Genomic DNA, 18,225 nt, shown 5'->3' with positions numbered 1-18,225 from the left:
AAGCTTTCGGCCTCTTAAAGGCCCATGATATCAGTGGGCCAACTAAGGCCCGAGATATGTTTCGGCCTAGTAACGTCCCGTGAGCTAACTGGGCCCATAACGACCTAGTCTACATTTCGGCCTGCTGAAGGCCCGTCGACGACTAGTGAAAATTGAGGCCCAACATGCATTTTGGCCTGCTAAAGGCCCATGGTTTCATCTCGGCCGTAACAGGCTAGTACAATATTCAGCCTGTTAATGGCCCAATGCTACCTGGGCCAAACTAAGCGTTGGGTCGACAAAAGGCCCAACTAAAATATAGGCCGATGTAAGTTTGAGCCTGGCGCAATGTGTGAAGGCCCCAATCATTCGGGCCCAAGAAAGACGCAGGCTGGCCCAATTGTGGCTCGCTAAAGACCTGGCCCGTTATCGAATGTTTTGGCCCGGTCAACTACATCTGATTTTTTTTCAGCTAGCGAATGATGGCAGTAACTAGTAGGAATTAAGAACAAACCTACTCTATACAATAAAGAAATTACGACATAGTAACTAAGAATAAACCTACACTATACAATAAAGGATTTAAGGTATATTACATCTACTGGGCATCAAAGTTCACCATCAGTGATCATAAAGCGCAACGAAGAAGCAGATTACAAAAACTGGGCACCATTGCAGCGTAACAAAATAATACTGAACCGAGACCACTTCCAAGACAGTTCAAGAAAGGTTAGCCTTGCGGGGGAACTGCTGCGCAAGCTGCTGAGCAAGGCTGTGAGACCAGCCTAGCATGTCGGTCATAGCTTCCAGGTGTAGCTGTTTAGCGATGAGGTTCTCATTGGTGTTCTCCGCAATCTTTCTTAGAGATAGGACTTCAATTCGAAGTTGAGTTGCAGAATGCCTTTCTGCTAGAACTTGGGACTGAAGAAGTCAAACTGATTCAGACAACGAATTCTGTGAGCTTGTTTGACTATTAGTCTCAAGTAACTTGAACACTGCATCAAGACAAGACTTTGGGGTTGTCTCGCTATCTTCAAGATGGTTTGCCTTCTTTGCTGCAATATATGTTGGGTTTGTCTCACAGCCATCAGCAGACTTGTGCATGCCATCAGGCATATCACCCTCAAACAAAGCAGAGACATGACATGTTTTGCACGTGTATAAACAAAGATGATAACTGTTCTGTCAATTCTATCCAATTTCAAATTAGAAAATAAAGAGTAAGTTCAAAATATCAATAGCATAATTTAGCATTGTTCATAATGCGGGGAGCTTCACCACACTACTGGATTACCATGTCAACATAACAAGCATAGATGAAGGGCAAAGAAAATCATTGTATCTACTTTGGATAATGTGCATGGCAAGTTGTTCGTATCATCAGCCACATCAGTAAGATAAAATAGGAGATGACAAGGTGCAAACGTGGGCTGCTTCACCACACACTGGATTATAGATCCACAAAACCAAGCATACATATAGGGAGTATTAAGTAATGTGCATGGTATGAATAAGAAATTTTGTTTTACAAGTAAAACTTAGAACTTACGGTTCTTACGAACATGCATTTTGGTAGAAATAGCAAACTAAACAGCAGTAAACGATAGGGAGTATGAGCAAATTAAACAGCAGTTGAGGATAAAGGCTTTAGAAGGACTGACTTACATTAACAATTAACACCGGCTTTATAATGCCCTTCTCCATGTCAAGAGAAGGATAACTCAAGGATTTCAGCACATAATCTTCTTCATAAGCATTGCCTGTACTCTACATTTTGTAGAGAGTAATTATAGATATGATAATACTGGAAGGGATAGAGGATAATGAAGATAAGATGAAGATTGATGCTACATAATCAACTACCAATCCTTGGAAGTACAAGCGTTATAGGACAAAATGTACTGATAAGAGCAATGGGCTACACTTCTGCACTGGCATTGTCTGTGTATTCTACTTTTTGGTAAGATTAAATATAGATCTGATCTTTTTTAGGAAATGGTGGGCGAGGGAGATAAGATGCAGAATGCTACACAATGAACCAATTCCTCTCCCCATAATACAAGAGTGTTTTGAACACTGGTGTACTGTACAAAACGTTCTTATATTATGCGACGAAAGGAGTAGCTGTTAATGTAAGTACAGTCATAGACGGCGTTCAGTCCTTACAAGAGGACTGCAGAGCTAAACCTCTTCAAAAGCATTGGGTTGATTCTAAATTTGTGTAAGAGTCCATATGGATCTTATAATGTCCACCAAATGGACGATTACGAGGCTAACATGTGTAGTGATGCTACATAATCAAATAGCTATGAAAGTAAGTATGGTCATACAGGGTAAGAGGTACTCACAAGATCAATGCAGTGTGCAGTATAGTTGCGAGATTCTGTGGTCCATTGAGAACGAATGTTCTTCTGCTAACAGTTTTCATACAAGTGAGACATTAAGGAAAATGCAGAAATGTAGTTCAAATTGTGATGTGATATCATAGACAGTACCTTAGGCTGCAGCCGAGACCAATGTGTAAGAAGATTATTCCAGTCACCGTCGGATAAACGTAGCACCGGAGACTTTACAGAAATTTCGTTCAGAGGGTTGCCATCGAAGTGCGCTTGCCTCAGGTAGGAACGATACTTCATCAATGAGTGCTTGAAAAGCGCAACCAACTCTTGCCCGTCATCACAATCCAGTTTGCTCCTCGCCTATTTAAAAGAATGAAATCTTGTGTCTTCTGTCAACAGAAACATATGCAGTAATGACCATGAATAACATTAGTACATTACTTACGCGTAAGTTGCGGAGGAAAACTGGAAATTGTTCTGTGTCTGTGGTATAATCTTTCCATGAAGGAAAGATGCGCACAAAGTTCCTAACAACAATATAAGCTTCGTCTTCTAAAGTGGGAAGAAATGGAACAGGGGTCCTATTTGCTGGAATTGGGGCTCTCTCTGGTTCGAAAAGGGATTTGGCAACTGGATTTGGTGTACTCTTTGCTGGAATGGGGGTTTTGCATTGTACAACTAGTGCTATGTCAACTGGCATAATCATACTGTTTGCTGCAGTTGGGGTCTGCTGAGTTGGGGCATTAGAAATGACCAGTGTAGTAGGGCTAGAGTCTGCTAGAGTTGGGGTATTTTGTGGGTCAGGTGATATTGCAACTACACCTAATGGGCTATTTGATTTATCAGGTGCCACTACCTTTTCCAAATACTTTGCTTGTGCTCCTCCACGATCAGCAATCGCCCTCTTCCTTTTGAACGTCTGATACACAAGAACAACATTTGAATGGATAAATATGGTATGATGATAGATGGAATATGTACTGACAAATGGAGAGGCAGGGTGTATTCACATACACGATGTGTAAACTAAGCTAATGGCAGTTCAACAAAGTAGAAGCAATGCAAAGCATCAGTTGCAAGATATGTGCGAGCAATGTAACCTTCGAAAGTTAGAGCAAGTACCTTGATGGGTGAATAAGATAGGGCATCTTCCTCTGACTCCTCCACTAGGGAGCTCCATTGACTTAGGTCTCCCTCTAGCTCAGAATCACTGTTAGGATCATATTCTGAGCATCAATCTGTAGGTGGAGAGCATTTGCATTGCATTGCATCCAGACTTGATTTCAGTCCCTTAATGCCAAGTTTGACAGCCATGGCTGTCGGATTTTGGGTTCCGGCAGACCCTTGAGGTTCGAACACTGGGGTGCGCACAGCGATTCAACCCTCTACCGACTCGCTCCTCACCGAACCGCTGGGACCTAAACTACCAAACTGAACAACACAAGAGACACAAGATTTATACTGGTTCAGGCTACCATTGTGGTGTAATACCCTACTCCAGTGTGTGGTGTGTGGATTGCCTCTTGCGCTTGATGATGAACAATACAAGGCAGAATAGCCTCGCGAGGGGCTGTTCTTGAACGGGTGTGATGAACTGCTAGGGTGAGTTCACTCGCTTATCTCTCTCTCTCTCCCTCTGGCTGATCTCTGGATGCCGATCCCGGTCCCTGGAGGTGGCTATTCCTATTTATAGGCAAAGGCCCTGGGCCTCTTCCCAAATATTGAGCGGGAAGGGCGCCAACAATTGGCCATTTTGAAGGGGAACAGCGGGTACACTTATCCTGACTAAAGTTGGTCCTCGCCTGTCAAAGGCTCTGGTGGTGACGCCGGCTTGGGCTCCACAATGACTTCCTTCCGGCCGTTGGGCTGGTCTTGGTCTCGTTGCACCAAAATGGACGCCTTTGTCTGATGCTCTCCCCTGCGCTTGCCCCCTTTGCACCAAAGAGGAAAGGAGGACACTGCGCGGGCTGGCGCCTGACTGGCGCCCTTGGTTGTCATGGCTTGTGCCATGGGCACCTCACGAGGTACCCCACCTTGAACTCTCTGCCTCCTCATGAGCCAGCCTGACGAGGCCGTGCCTGAGGAAGCTCCTTGTCGTCCGCCCCGCGAGGCTTGGCCCCTCGCGAGTGTCTTAAGCTTGTGTTGATGAAGATGGGCTGCGCTGGATCTCCTTCGAGCCACGTCGCAGGCCGCAGGCAGGCAAGTCTGGGGACCCCCATTCCCAGAACGCCGACAGTAGCCCCCGGGCCCACGGCGCGCCCGAACTTGGCCCAGCAGAGAGGCGAAAGGGTAAGTGCGAAGCGTCGCAGGCCCTAACAGCCTGCGGCCTTGGGCGTCGCGTGGCGGTTGATTGGACGTGGGCGGCACTGTTCCCCCACGCCTCCTTATTTCGTGCCTTGCTAGGCGGACTCGCTGCCGCACACAACCGCTTCCCTTTCAGTTGCTTGAGTGCTCTTTGTGCTTCCTTCTCTCGAACTCCAGCTTTCGCACCCAATCTGATCTCGGACCTTCTTCCACCCCCTTCCTGTCGTTATGGCTCCGCCGAGGAAGGGGAAAGGGAAGAAGGCCGTGCAGCCGCCCCGCTCGTCGTTGACGGTGGCCCCCGCCGTCGATTGGCCGGTCATAATCAATCAGGAAGGCCTGGGCAAGGTCCGCTCAGCCCTGGCCACCATCTTCAACGAGTGCGGGAGGACGACAGCCTGGCCCGCGTCTCGCTTCTCCGTTGACAGGATCCCCACCGAGGTTCAGTACTTCGCCGACGCCCTGTGGGCGGGACTCGTTCCCCCCTTCTCCGATTTCTTCAACGTCGTGCTTTCCCATTATCAGATCCATATGATGCATCTGGGTCCTGAATCCATCACCCTCCTTGCGGTATTTGCCTTCGTTTGCGAGGCAATGATGGGAATCCTTCCTTCGGTCGCCTTTCTGCGCCACTTCTTCTCTTTGCGCCTCGTCGACCCCACTCAATGCTCGGGGTGCGTGAGCTCCATTGCCGTGCCTGAGACAACGGCTTCTGGAATTGACTTCAGTCTTCCTCCGCGCGCGCCTGGGTTTCATGAGCGGTGGCTGTATGTGGACGTAGGCGTGCCCAGCCCCCTGCTGACGGAGCCATCCTCGCATGCTGTTGCCACCTCAGGCTGGGACTAGGAGACGCTAGCGGGCCCCCGGCTCGCCTTCGTCTGGCGTCGCTTCGAGTTCCTGAGGGGGCTTGGAGTGACGGCACCGAAGGTGGTGAAGGAGTTCTTTCTACGCCGCGTCGCCCCTCTCCAGCGCCACTCTCACTGAATGTGGGCCTACAGTGGTCGTAGGGACCGCATGCGGCTCCAGGAAGAGGACTTGACGCCTGAGGCGCTGAGGAAGGTGGTCTTGGTCCTGACTGGGGATCCTTCTCCCGGCGGCATTCGCCAGGGGGGCCTTGTTGTACCTTTGCTCGAACAGGGATGACTTCGTGAGGCAGATGCCCATCTTCGACGAATGGGGGCCGCGGCCCGCTGACCTCCAGGGGCCTCGCGAGAACCCAGTGGTGGTGGTTGCCCTTGCGGCCGTTCAGGGAGGTTCTTCCTCGGGTGGCGGGGCAGGGAGGCATGAGCCTCCGGAAGCCGAGGGTGCCCTCGCCGAGGCGACATGCTAGGTAGCGCTCATGAGGGAGCGACTCCCGAGGCCCGTGCTGCCTTAGTTGAGGGTGGCGAGCGGCCGCTCGCAGTGCCTGCGGGTGAGGCCCCCGAGGCCCCAACCACTCTTCTTGGCGAGGCGACCGGCAACGCGCATCAAGCGGACGCCCCCGACGCGAGTCGCCTCGATGCTTCTTCCTCGTCGCAAGCTGATCCCTGCGCTCGACTCTTGGGTCGCTTCCGCGTGGACTTTGAGGCCCTCCGGAAGAGAAGGGAGGCCCTGGGCGATGATTACCCTTGCTGCCTGCTGAAGCGTAGGAAGTACTACGCCATCGACGAGTAAGCCTTCTCCCTCCCTAGCTTCTCATTTTTCTGTTGCCTTTCCTAATCCTTGCCCTGCAGGGCCCTTCCTTCCGAGTACATGGAGGTGGATGAGGAGCCATCCTCCTCGCCTCCACCTCCTCCGTCGTCTTCGATCATCTCGAGCAGCCGGGCCCTTATGGTGAGGCCGGTTGGCGAGACGAGTCATCCTGAAGCACAACACGACCTCGCGCTCTCCGTGGTCTTCCTTCGCTGGCCTTCTCGTGGCATAGCCAGCCTGCCGTGGGCTTCTCGTCTGGCCATGGACCGTGATTGGCTGGGGCACTACCTGCGCTCTTCACCCGGGGATGGACTGGCTTCAGGCCGGGCCTCTGGCATGGCACGCCCGACCGTCTCGAGGGCGCCAGCCCCCAGCCCCCTGCCTGAGGGGGAAATGCTGATCCGCGCCCCACGGCACTCACTTGGGGCGGATGGCGGGGTGGAGGACGTACATGAGCGCGCCCGGGAGCGTCGCCCTCTTCGCCAAGGGTTCATCCGGAGGGCGGCTGATGCGGTGAGCCTACTCGGTGAGGAACTCGCTGATGAGGACGCGCGCCTTGATGTTGAGGGCCTTCGGCTAGTTGCGGAGAGGCGCGCGCTAGAGGCGGCTGCCGCCTTCGCGCGCCGCCGGCACGATCTTGATGATGAGGAGGCCAAGGCATCACTGGCGGCCTCTCGGGAGGCCCGTTCCCAGGCCGTCAAAGAAGCCCGGGAAGCTGACCGGCGGCGAGAGGCCACGGAGGAGTGGGCACATGAACTCTTGGCCCGGTACCGCTCGCTGGAGGAGCAGGTGGAGCTGCGTGAGGCGGCCCTTGCGTCAATGAAGGTGGCCTCTGGCGACCCAGCGGAGCTCCAGAAGCGCGAGGAGGCGTTAACGCTGGAAGCCGTCGAACGCGTGCATGAGCACGAGCGCCTGGAGACGAGGGAGGGCTGGGTGATACGGGCGGAGGACGACGCCGCAACACGGGAAGCCCGTGTCTCGGAGGAGGTCAGACATCGGGTGGCGATGGCGCGCCAGAATCTCGAGCGCGAGTTCTTGGAGAGGCTGGAGTTGGTCCGGACCGAGGCCGAAGGTAGGACCTCCGTCCTGAGGGCCAAGCTGGAGGAAGCGATGCGGCGGGTTGATGCCCTTCAGGCCGCACTCGAGGCGGCACAGGGGGAGTCAACTACTTCCCGCGCCGAGGTGCTTCTTCTTCGCCAACAAGTGGTTGAGGCTGAGGCCGTCGCCCGTCAGAGTGGACGAGATGCGTCAGCGGCGGCTCTTGGAGCACAAGCACGCCCCCATGCTCACCACGCTTCGGGAGAGGGCCAACACGGCCTTAGGTAACATCTGCGAGGCACCCGTCGGCGAGCCGTGTGCCATTAACTACGCCGGCAACCTTCAGTTCTTCACCGATATCGTGACGCAGCTGGAGGCATGGTCGGTTCACGCCAACAGGTTGGTGGAGGAGAGGAGCCGAGCCCTGCTCGGGCGCGCCTTTTCCCGCGTCTTCAGCCATCTCCGGAACATGGATCCTCATTTTGACTTCGAAGCTGCCATCGCCCCAGTTCCCCAGGCCGTCCGAGACGACCTGGCATACTGGGTGGAGGGCCACGTGGACGCCCTTGTGAGGGCCTTCGCTTCGGACAACGACGGCGTCATTGTGGCCGCCGACGAGGGCGGCGTGGTGAACGGCCCTGACGCCGCTGGCGGTAACGCGGAGGGCAATGGCGAGGCCAGCGACGCCAGCGACAACTCGGGTGGCGCTCCTGAGGATGCATTGGGGGATTTATCCGACTGATAGCACACCATTCCTGTTTTCTTACCCTGCATGAATGGAACTCAGGCTTTTGTCCCGATGGTTGTGAGAACATTTTGGGAGGGGGTGCCCCTCCTGTAAAAACCTATGTTTTAACGCACTAGTCAATGCTACATTGCTCATAGGCCCGTGCCAAGTGGTTGGCTAGGTGACAGGCTGGCTGGTTAGTTTACCTTCGTCCTGCGCGGGTCTTGAGATGATTTGTGGGAGGCTGCGGCGCCCCGTACGCCTCCTAGTCGAATTCGCAGGATCTGTAGTGAAAAAACCTCCTGAGGGGGTGTGACGGCGGCAGTCTGGGCTGCGCGGAAGCTGGGCCAGACCCGGCTCGCGAGGGGTCACGAGGGGAGGCAGCTGAGGTGAGATTGTAACCGAAACGCGAGAGATTGCTCGAACGAGACTAAGCACCCCTTCCCCAACACACGCAAATCTCAAATTCGAGTTCAACTTAAATCCAGCGGGGGAAAGCAGCAACCAAGAGAAAAGCAATGAAAGCAAACGAAAGGCCGCGTCCGGCACCTAGTCTTGTCTTGGACGTCTTCTCACCAGCACGGAGCTAAGTGCTGCCACTGGGCGTGGGAGGGAGCCCAGGGCCTGAGGCCGGCACCACTGAGACTCCGGGGCGTGTACAGCCCCACTCATTATTACGTGAGAGTGTCACGGGGCGGCGAGCTTCACAGGCACTGGGCCTTCTTCACAGGTACCGGCCTTGCTTCATATCACCAGACGAGGGCCCCGCCTTGCGCCACACTCTAGTGCCATCAACGATGACCGGAAACCAGGACGCTGCCGATGGGGTAGAGCGGTCGCTAGCGGTTCCCCCGACGACCACGGGTCCTCCGCCAGGGGGCAGGCCCTGAGGCTCCTCCCCAGCGGAGGGCCTACCTCCTGGGAACGCTTTGCTCCGAACGCCGCGGTGGTGATGTCGGATCTCGGCCCCTCTCCTGCAGCCCCCGACGCCCTCCTCCTGAGGGGTAAGAGAGTGCTGGAGCGGGGCAGCTGCCTGCTGTGGCGACCTGCACCTCCTGCGACCCATGATTAGTGTATGCCTGCTCCTGAGGGATTAGTGGTACCCGATAATCGTCGCTCCCTGCGTGGCCGGCGGGGCCGTCCTGGGGTTCCTGGAAGAGCTCAGCTTCTGGCGCCTCGTCCCCCCGGCTTGGGCTTAGGAGCGAGCCTTGTTCTCCCTTGCGCGGGTGCCCTTGATCCATCATGTGGGGCACGTACTCCTTCGTGGCCGTTACCCCGAAGGCTGCGCCGTAGGGCTCCGTGTGCCATGCAGCTCTGCTTGACGTACCAGCCTGGTGGTGGTAGCACGGCAGCCCATGGGGGTCGTGGGCCGCGACGAGTCCTTCCTCGCTGGTGGGGAGCGGAGTCGGTGCTGCCGCCAACCCTGTGCTAACGGCTTCGCTGGTGTTGGAGTAGCTTTGGAGCCCGCGGTTGCACGTGGGGCCTCCGCGCGGGCCGCCCTGGGCCTTAGGCGAGAGAGGAGTGCAGAAGGGGTGAGCCCCCGAGGCGGCGAAGCCCAGGAGCTCCGCCACCCGCTCTAACAGCACGTCACGGCCGCCATCCATCAGTCTGCATTGCAGCAGCTCTCGGGCCACCATGAGCGCGGCCCTTGAGTTCGCCTGCTCCCAGCGGGTGTACGACGCCGTTGCCGCGGCGTGGTTGGAGGCCCTTGCTGCCGACCGCGTCTGCCGCGGTGTTAGAGCCATCGAGGCCTGTCCGCGTCACCCACGGCCCGCAGCGCCCTGCGGACCGCGAGCTGCCTGGGGCATGGGGTCGCCCGGGGCAAGAGGCTCTGCGCGGGCGGGCCAAGCCGCCCAAGGGTCAGGGTTGCCCGCCTGGTCGCCGGACATGGTGATGATGATGCGACGGGGCGCGAAGCGGCAGAAGGTGGATCCCGGCGCACCCCTACCTGGCGCGCCAAATGTCGGATTTCGGGTTCCGGCAGACCCTTGAGGTTCGAACACTGGGGTGCGCACGGAGATTCAACCCTCTACCGACTCGCTCCTCACCGAACCGCTGGGACCTAAACTACCAAACTGAACAACACAAGAGACACAAGATTTATACTGGTTCAGGCCACCATTGTGGTGTAATACCCTACTCCAGTGTGTGGTGTGTGGATTGCCTCTTGGGCTTGATGATGAACAATACAAGGCAGAACAGCCTCGCGAGGGGCTGTTCTTGAACGGGTGCGATGAACTGCTAGGGTGAGTTCACTCTCCTATCTCTCTATCTCCCTCTGGCTGATCTCTGGATGCCGATCCCGGTCCCTGGAGGTGGCTAGTCCTATTTATAGGCAAAGGCCTTGGGCCTCTTCCCAAATATTGAGCGGGAAGGGCGCCAACAATTGGCCATTTTGAAGGGGAACAGCGGGTACACTTATCCTGACTAAAGTTGGCCCTCACCTGTCAAAGGCTCTGGTGGTGACGCCGGCTTGGGCTCCACAATGACTTCCTTCCGGCTGTTAGGCTGGTCTTGGTCTCGTTGCACCAAAATGGACGCCTTTGTCTGATGCTCTCGCCTGCGCTTGCCCCCTTTGCACCAAAGAGGAAAGGAGGACACTGCGCGGGCTGGCGCCCGACTGGCGCCCTTGGTCGTCATGGCTTGCGTCATGGGCACCTCACGAGGTACCCCGCCTTGAACTCTCCGCTTCCTCATGAGCCAGCCTGGCGAGGCCGTGCCTGAGGAAGCTCCTTGTCATCCGCCCCACGAGGCTTGGCCCCTCGCGAGGGTCTTGAGCTTGTGTTGATGAAGATGGGCTGCGCTGGGCCTCCTTCGAGCCACGCCGCAGGCCGTAGGCAGGCAAGTCTGGGGACCCCCGTTCCTAGAACGCCGACAATGGCATTGTTCTACTTTATTCTTTTCATGCGCGCAGGCTCATAATCATTATGATGCTGTTCAGAATCTGAGATTCATGAAAACATAAAAAGTAGTCAGATTATCTATGGAATGCATTGCGGATTCAACTCGGAGAGTGTCTCCCTATAAACCCCTGCATATGCAAAGTTCACCTCCCCAACCGTGCTGACCAGACCACACACAGAAATACAAACCCCTTATGTCTCTATAACAGGCAGGTACACATTTCAAAACTGAAGTAGGAACATTAGAATCATATGAAATTCGTGTTTGAACAAATAAACTAAGCAATTATGAGTGGCGTAATGTTTAGCTTCACGGTGGAGTGTTGGTAGTGCGACACAAAGCAAGTAGGCAGATTGTATTCCATGTAAAAGATCGAAACCTATGTAAAAGCTGGAAATGACACTTTCTTTCTATACAATGTAGTGTTCGTTACCCACGCATGATGGAAGAGATGACATAGAGAAATACTATTCACTCAGGTCTACGGTTCCAGTATTTAGAAGTAGGGTGGTCCACCCTAAAATAATATTGACAACAAATATGACAAGGCAAGCATAGATGTAGTGAATCAATCATTTACTTGTGAGCTTATTAGGACAAGTATGCAGAATTGTAACTGCAGTAAGAGACCGTCCAAAATCTGAATGAAGAAGTTTGTCTAGCACTTATTGTTTGCAACTAATCGACGTGAATAATTGGATATTATATCGAATGAGTAAGAAAGACAAGTAAAATTGTCAACAAACCTGGCTTGCAGTAGTAATCTGGGTCAATGTCACTACGACCACCAATCCAAAATGACTAGTTTCTGTTCCGAGGGCCGGAATTTTGAAAACCCTGTGAACTTTAGAGGTACTAAAGATTACCGAAATACATCTGAACCATTAAGTGTAGGTATCACTGAGCACACAACAAACCCTAATGACAGTCCTACCTAATAAGTAATGAATCAATTATAAAATGGGTGATGAGGAGTGGCTGCTTAGTGTTGAGGATGTATCTCAGAATAAATCGGGTTGGCTTGGTGGGTGCTGCACGCCTGAGCCCTGAACGGACTAGGAAGGTAGGCACGGTGGCGCTCCCGGGCATCGGTGACGCTGTTGGGCGAGCTTCTCCTGGCCTCCTGTTAGTCCGGCATCTCCTCCTAGAGTCATGCCATTCGGGGACGGCAAGTCGCCGGCGAGGCAGGCGGCTGGGGGCGAGTAGAGATCGGAAGCGCACAGCAGAACAGAGGGGAATCGGGGCCTGTGACGACCCAAAATCCGAGGGTCGGCTGGCCCACCGTGGGCACCCTGTAGAGATACACACCCGAGCGGCGAACATGCATTTTCAAAACTAATTTAAGAACATATAGCTGACCAATTAAACAACTCTGTTTCAATAATATCAGATTCGTATTTGAACATCTAAGCTTGTTTAGCTTGATGCGTGGAGCAGTGTTATTATGACACGAAGCACGTATTCTGATCGTATAGTGATAATAAAAGGGGGGAACTCTAAGCAAATTTTTTTAGCAAAAGAGGGTTTCCCCTTTGATTTCTATTAAAGAAACCACCACGGAACCAACATGATCAATTAAACCCTAAGCATGATCAATTAAACCGTATTATGTCTATGCCATGGAAGATTTGAAGCTGCAAACCGGAGAAATGATATTTAGCATCCATTGTTTGCTTCGACCTAAGAACTAAATTCTAAGAGCTGAAAATAAAGTAGAGTAACCAAGTTAAGATCTATTTTCTGGTTGAGATCAAAAGTTGAGGAGATATGAAGTACCACCTCTCTTGTGGCGCCTGTAGGCATCGGGGGTGCGATGGCTGTCGGTGGTGTTGAAGCAGATCTGCGACGATAGATGGGTGCATCGGGGGATAAGTCCCATAGTGGTGGAAGAGAAGGTCGTGTGAGCGGCCCCGGCAAAGAGGACGACAGCGCCGATGAAGCAAGAGGACATGATGCAAGGCTATTGGTCCGTTGTCGTGGATGAGAAACGTCCATCTCTAGCAGTGGACGACGCGGTCTTGGTAGGCGCTCCGGCATGGTGGAGGATGGTGGCGATGGATGTGGTGGAGGACGGCGGTGATGGATGGGGTGGCGGACGGAGGCTGGTGTGGGGATGGGGTGTTCTAGCGCGGATGGTGTATGAATGGGAAAATGGAGGGAGAGGTACGGGGAACCATGTGTTTGGGACGCGCCTGTCTGAAATATGGGAAAGTTACGAACTTAGCCCCCGTTTAAAATTTGGACGTCTCGTCGGTTGGGGATAGGACGGTAATCTCGCATATCGCCAATATTTGCCTAGAGCGATTCCGACCGAGGAGAGGGTGGTTGGCTCCCATGGTTGGCGCCCACGGTATATGAACGGGGCTGACAGGTAGGGCGGCTATGTCACGTCTGAGTGAAGTTACAAACATGCCCCTATTGAAAATATTTGCCTACATCGATTTCGGCCGAGTCGAGTTTGTTTTGCCGCCCACCGTGTATGAATGGGGAATGGAGGAAGAAACAGAGGTCTTTCGGACAAGCTTGAATCAAATGTGTTTTGCCGCCCATGTTTGACACCCACCGTGTCGTAAGGGGCTCAGAGGCGGTCGTGTCACATCTAATTGAAGTTACTAACCTACCCCTATTTAAAGCAGTGGAAATCAGGCCGATGGATTGTCCGTGTAATGGGTAGACAGTAATTTCCATCTCCCAAACACTTGACTTCGGGCAGCCGACGTGGGAGTGGACATTTTGCTGCTTCTTTCGAATTTTGGGACAATAAGCATCCACGTTTACCCTGGCAACTAAATTCGAATCCATTTCGTATTCCTATATGAATCTTTATAAATCATTCTATATGTTTTTATATATCTTCAAAAGGACGACAAAGATGTATTCCACTGTCATATATGAATATGGTTTACAAATGCCGATACTCAAATTCAGAAACTAGAATCTAGTTTAAGGTGAATTCGAATATTTGGAACACTTCATGTCCAACTCAAATGTCACACGCAGCATAATGTGTACTCCCATTTAGATATATACACAAGCGATGTATCAAGATTCAAATACCGAGTCAATCAACCAAGAATGTACATAACTAACAGACATATAAACAGTTATAGAGTATATGGATCAATAACATCAACTAACATACATAAGCCAGGCCGCTGTACCTTTTTTTGGCTACAACAGCATCCTTTTTTTAGCCAGCATCTTGGCCCTTTCCGATGCGTGCCACTTATGGTCCATCTATACTACTACTATTGCTGAATGCACATTCAGCCTTATTAGCATATTTGTAGGTCTGGCACAGCAATCCAAATGAAATGTCTCCGAGTCTTATCAATTAATACAGACTTTTGCTCAAATAAAATTACAAACCAAAAAACAAAAAAAATTATTACATGATCTCTAAAACAAATGGTTTGATTGATTACATGAACAGACAACACAAAGGTTATTCAACTATGGAAAGAACATTTCACCTATGATTTACCAAGTAGGAATTTAATTTCCTTTTTTCCTTCAGGACCTAACAATCTGGTCAGTCTCAGCTTGCTTCGTTTTGAAATCCACCAAATATTTAATGGTTGTCTTGAGTACTGCTTGTGATTGTGCTGTGTGCTTCCTCAACTTGTCAACTTCATCTCTAAGTGCAGAAGCAGAATCTCTTTCTACCACTAGTTTAGCCTCTAGAGCATTAGCAGTTGGCAATTCATAATGCACGATTGGGCCGGTGCCACTTCTGTGGGATGATGCAACGTCCATGGGGACCTCGCTCTTTGATCTTGGGCTAACCTGTTTTTCCATTAAAGTTCCGATTGGATTCAGAAAAGTTGATGTTAGCAAAACATCTCAACTGGGAGTTATAACAGCAAACTAGTTGAACAAACAAGGAATTAAAGAGTTTCAATTGGATGCTGAAATGTACTCCCTCCATCCCATAATGTAAGACGTTTTTTAACACTATGCTAGTGTCAAAAAACGTCTGATATTATGGGACGGAGGGAGTAGTTATTAACATCATTGTAAACCGTTGTTGCAGGAGCAAAGCAGTTAAACAAACAAGTAGATATTCAAGTTAAGGCAAACATGTAATTCTTAATAGTAAGTATCAAACACATAGACAGGCACAGTCTACAATATGATTAACAGGCTGTGCCATTATGTAATCAGTAGCAAACTAAATTAACCAAGCAACATAATTGAACAATTTTGCAATAAGTTGCTAACTAAAATTCCGAGAAGCAGGTAACTGAACTTATGCTAGTTCTTTGTATAGGCACACTGCAACTTCTTTTTCGCTTACAAGGTTGTACAAAGGAGTCCATGGCATCAATTTCTTGGATACGCAGTCCCAATACTTCTTTCTTCCCACACTGCATGGGTAAGTCGAATGGTTAATCTGGTAAGATGGTGCATCCTTGATATGTTATATGAGGACGTGTAGTCAGACTAGTTGTAGCCAAACACATCACACTGGCTTTTACTGTATATTTCATGCGATTACTTTTGGCATATCGAGATCTAAGCAATCTACAATAGGATGAAAAGACTGGCATTCTTCACATTATTGGCGAACTCAGTTCATAGAAACAAGCAATTCAACCATTCTGTGGGTAAATCAAAAGCGCCACTAGAATATTTTTCACTATCCAATCATACACACAAAAAGGGGTGACGCCACCATAGGGGCTGGTATGGGCGGCCGCCTCAGGTGGCTGGAAAGTGTGCACCTAGTTTGAGTTGTCCAGGTTGGCCCATGGTAGTTTAGTTCGTCCCAACGCACGAGCAGGAAATGTAAAACATGAAGAAAAATGTTTCAATTTGGATGGGCCAATAACGTAAGTGCAAGGCAGGCCCTATAGCAGGCTCGCGGCCCAAATGAGCGCCTCCCATATCGGTCGACAGCGGGAAAAATCCCAATTCATTCGCTCCAGCCTCCAGTCTGGTTCACTCCTAACCTAGCCGTCGCTGGACAGACCGACACAACACTTCCTCGCGCCCTCGTTGGAGGGCGGTCGCCGGGCTTCAAGCGAACGGAAGGACAAGAAGATGAAGATCCAACCCTGGGTGTAGCCTGCGTGGGAGGCAGCGACGGCAGCACGGGCATGGCATCGAGCTTGCGCAAACGGACAGTCGCAGCTTGCAAGAGTGGCATGCACAACGAGCAGGTACATCACATCCCTGATTATATCTAATTCAACTCTTCAATTTCTGGCCAATAGTTAAACCTGACGGTGTTGTAAAACTGCTTGTATGTAGGGAATCTATGAGAAAATAAAACAAATTTCTACTTATTTTATAACTTCCCCAATCAATACTGAACTGACTGAATTTGATGTATCTAATCAAGTTTCCGGTGTAAACATACAAGTTCATGTTGTTCTTGAGCCTGAAGTGTCTAATGAACAGACTGCTAATGAAGGATTTGATGCAATCATTTTACATGCTCCTGTTGATGAACATATAGTGTCTAATGAGGGATCTAATGCAAGCATTTTTCAAGCTCATTGAAGGATTTAGTGTCTAATGATGATCTACTATGTTGAGAGAGACAGAGATTTGCAGGCATTGATGACAAGCAAATTATAGTGCATTTTCATAGCTTGAGGAAACGTCGAGGACATCTACGAGAGTCCCCGTATCATGACAACATAGCATAAATACTTTTCTAATCTGTTGTTTGAAACTATTGGCATACTTGTGCAGGATAGATATATTGATATGTAGTTTGTGCACTGGTTATACGTGCAATTACACTTCGATATTTTCAGCCAGAGAACGAATAATTCAAGCAGGTACAGACCATGTTTGTAGTCCTTGTACACCATGTTGCATTTTGTGTTTTTTGGTGCTTGCATCATTTAGTGTTTATAATCTGAACTAGTTTGGATCATTAGCTGGTTTTCAAAGTGCATGTAGCTTCACATTTCTCAAGTTATGTTGATTTCCGGAGTGCAAGTGCCTTCGTATTTTTTAAGTCAAATGTTTGCCCCTGGTAACTTGAATTCGTGGATCAACCACTGCACACAAATCATACACAAATGCGAGTACGAATTAAATGACATGCAGGGACTTGCGCTAGCTCGTTGTACAGACTCATATAGCTCTGCTTGCGCTTGGGATGTTCCATGTACAAGTCCATGTTACCACTTGCTTGGATGTGCAGGCCTTGTGCTCCTTGCATCCCCCTCTGCATTTTTGACACGGCGAATGGTTGATCAAATAAGAGGAATCGACCTTGATGTTGTACCGGAGGACAGAAACTTACAAGGTTATATGGGTGTGCAGGATGTGTACCAGATCTCGTAGCCCCGTCATGCTTCGCTAAAAAATGGATTTGCTTATTTCAGATGATATCTCCAAAAGAAATAAGAGTTAAAGTCAGAGTTGCATAGGCGTGTAAGCTAAGAGAGCAGTGAAAGGATATCCAAACATCGTCGAAACAGTGCACAAGGGAGTGATGTGTGGACACCTAGTTCGGGCCAGCGTTTGGGCATGCTCGCCTAGCTAGAGTGCGGGTCACTTCAGAGCCGTTGAGGGTGATGCACTAGCATTGGCTGGCCGCGCATGGGTGCAGATCTTGAGTGGCAGCGGAGCGCTACGATGCGGTTGACGAGACCCTTGGTGAAGCCCCAACGGCCTCGGGGGGCGGAGGTGCGACGATGTGCTCGGTGAAGTAGCCCCGATGAGCTGGGAGACGGCGTCGGTGAAGCACACCTGGCGCGATGGAACTTGGTGTCTGTGAGGCACGTCGGTTGCGGCGGCCGACATTGTCGGTGGACCACCTGGTGCGGTGGACGAGGGCGTAGATGAGGTAGCTCCAGTGCGGTGGTGAAGCGCGACCGTCGTCTTCATCGTCGTCGTCCCGCACAGAGGTGGGGAATGGTGGGGAAAGAGACGAGACGAGGGGTGATTCGAGGGATGGCGGTAAATTAGGGATTTGAGCAATCTGGGCGCGGAAGGGGACGGTGGAGAAGAGAGATTTTGCAGGGCTGGAATTGGGGCCGCCAGATATTTCAATCCGAAAAGTGGAAGCGCGAACTTATATTGTCGTCGTCCTTTTTTTGTGGGGGAGGGGGTGGGTGGCTGGGTGCTACACGTCCGTCCGACACACGCGACCACCCTGACACGACTATGCTTTGGTGCCTTAAGGCACCTGCCTTTGTGTCCATGACATGTGGGCCCAACAGGTGGCTGGCCCACATGTTAGTCACCGAAGGGCAGTTGCCTTTAAGGCACCGAAGCAGCGTCCACCCCGACACGACCCTGGTC

This window comes from Triticum aestivum, chromosome 6B, assembly GCF_018294505.1.
Source record: "Triticum aestivum cultivar Chinese Spring chromosome 6B, IWGSC CS RefSeq v2.1, whole genome shotgun sequence".
NCBI classification, from domain to species: domain Eukaryota; kingdom Viridiplantae; phylum Streptophyta; class Magnoliopsida; order Poales; family Poaceae; genus Triticum; species Triticum aestivum.
This window is presented reverse-complemented; position numbering follows the sequence as displayed.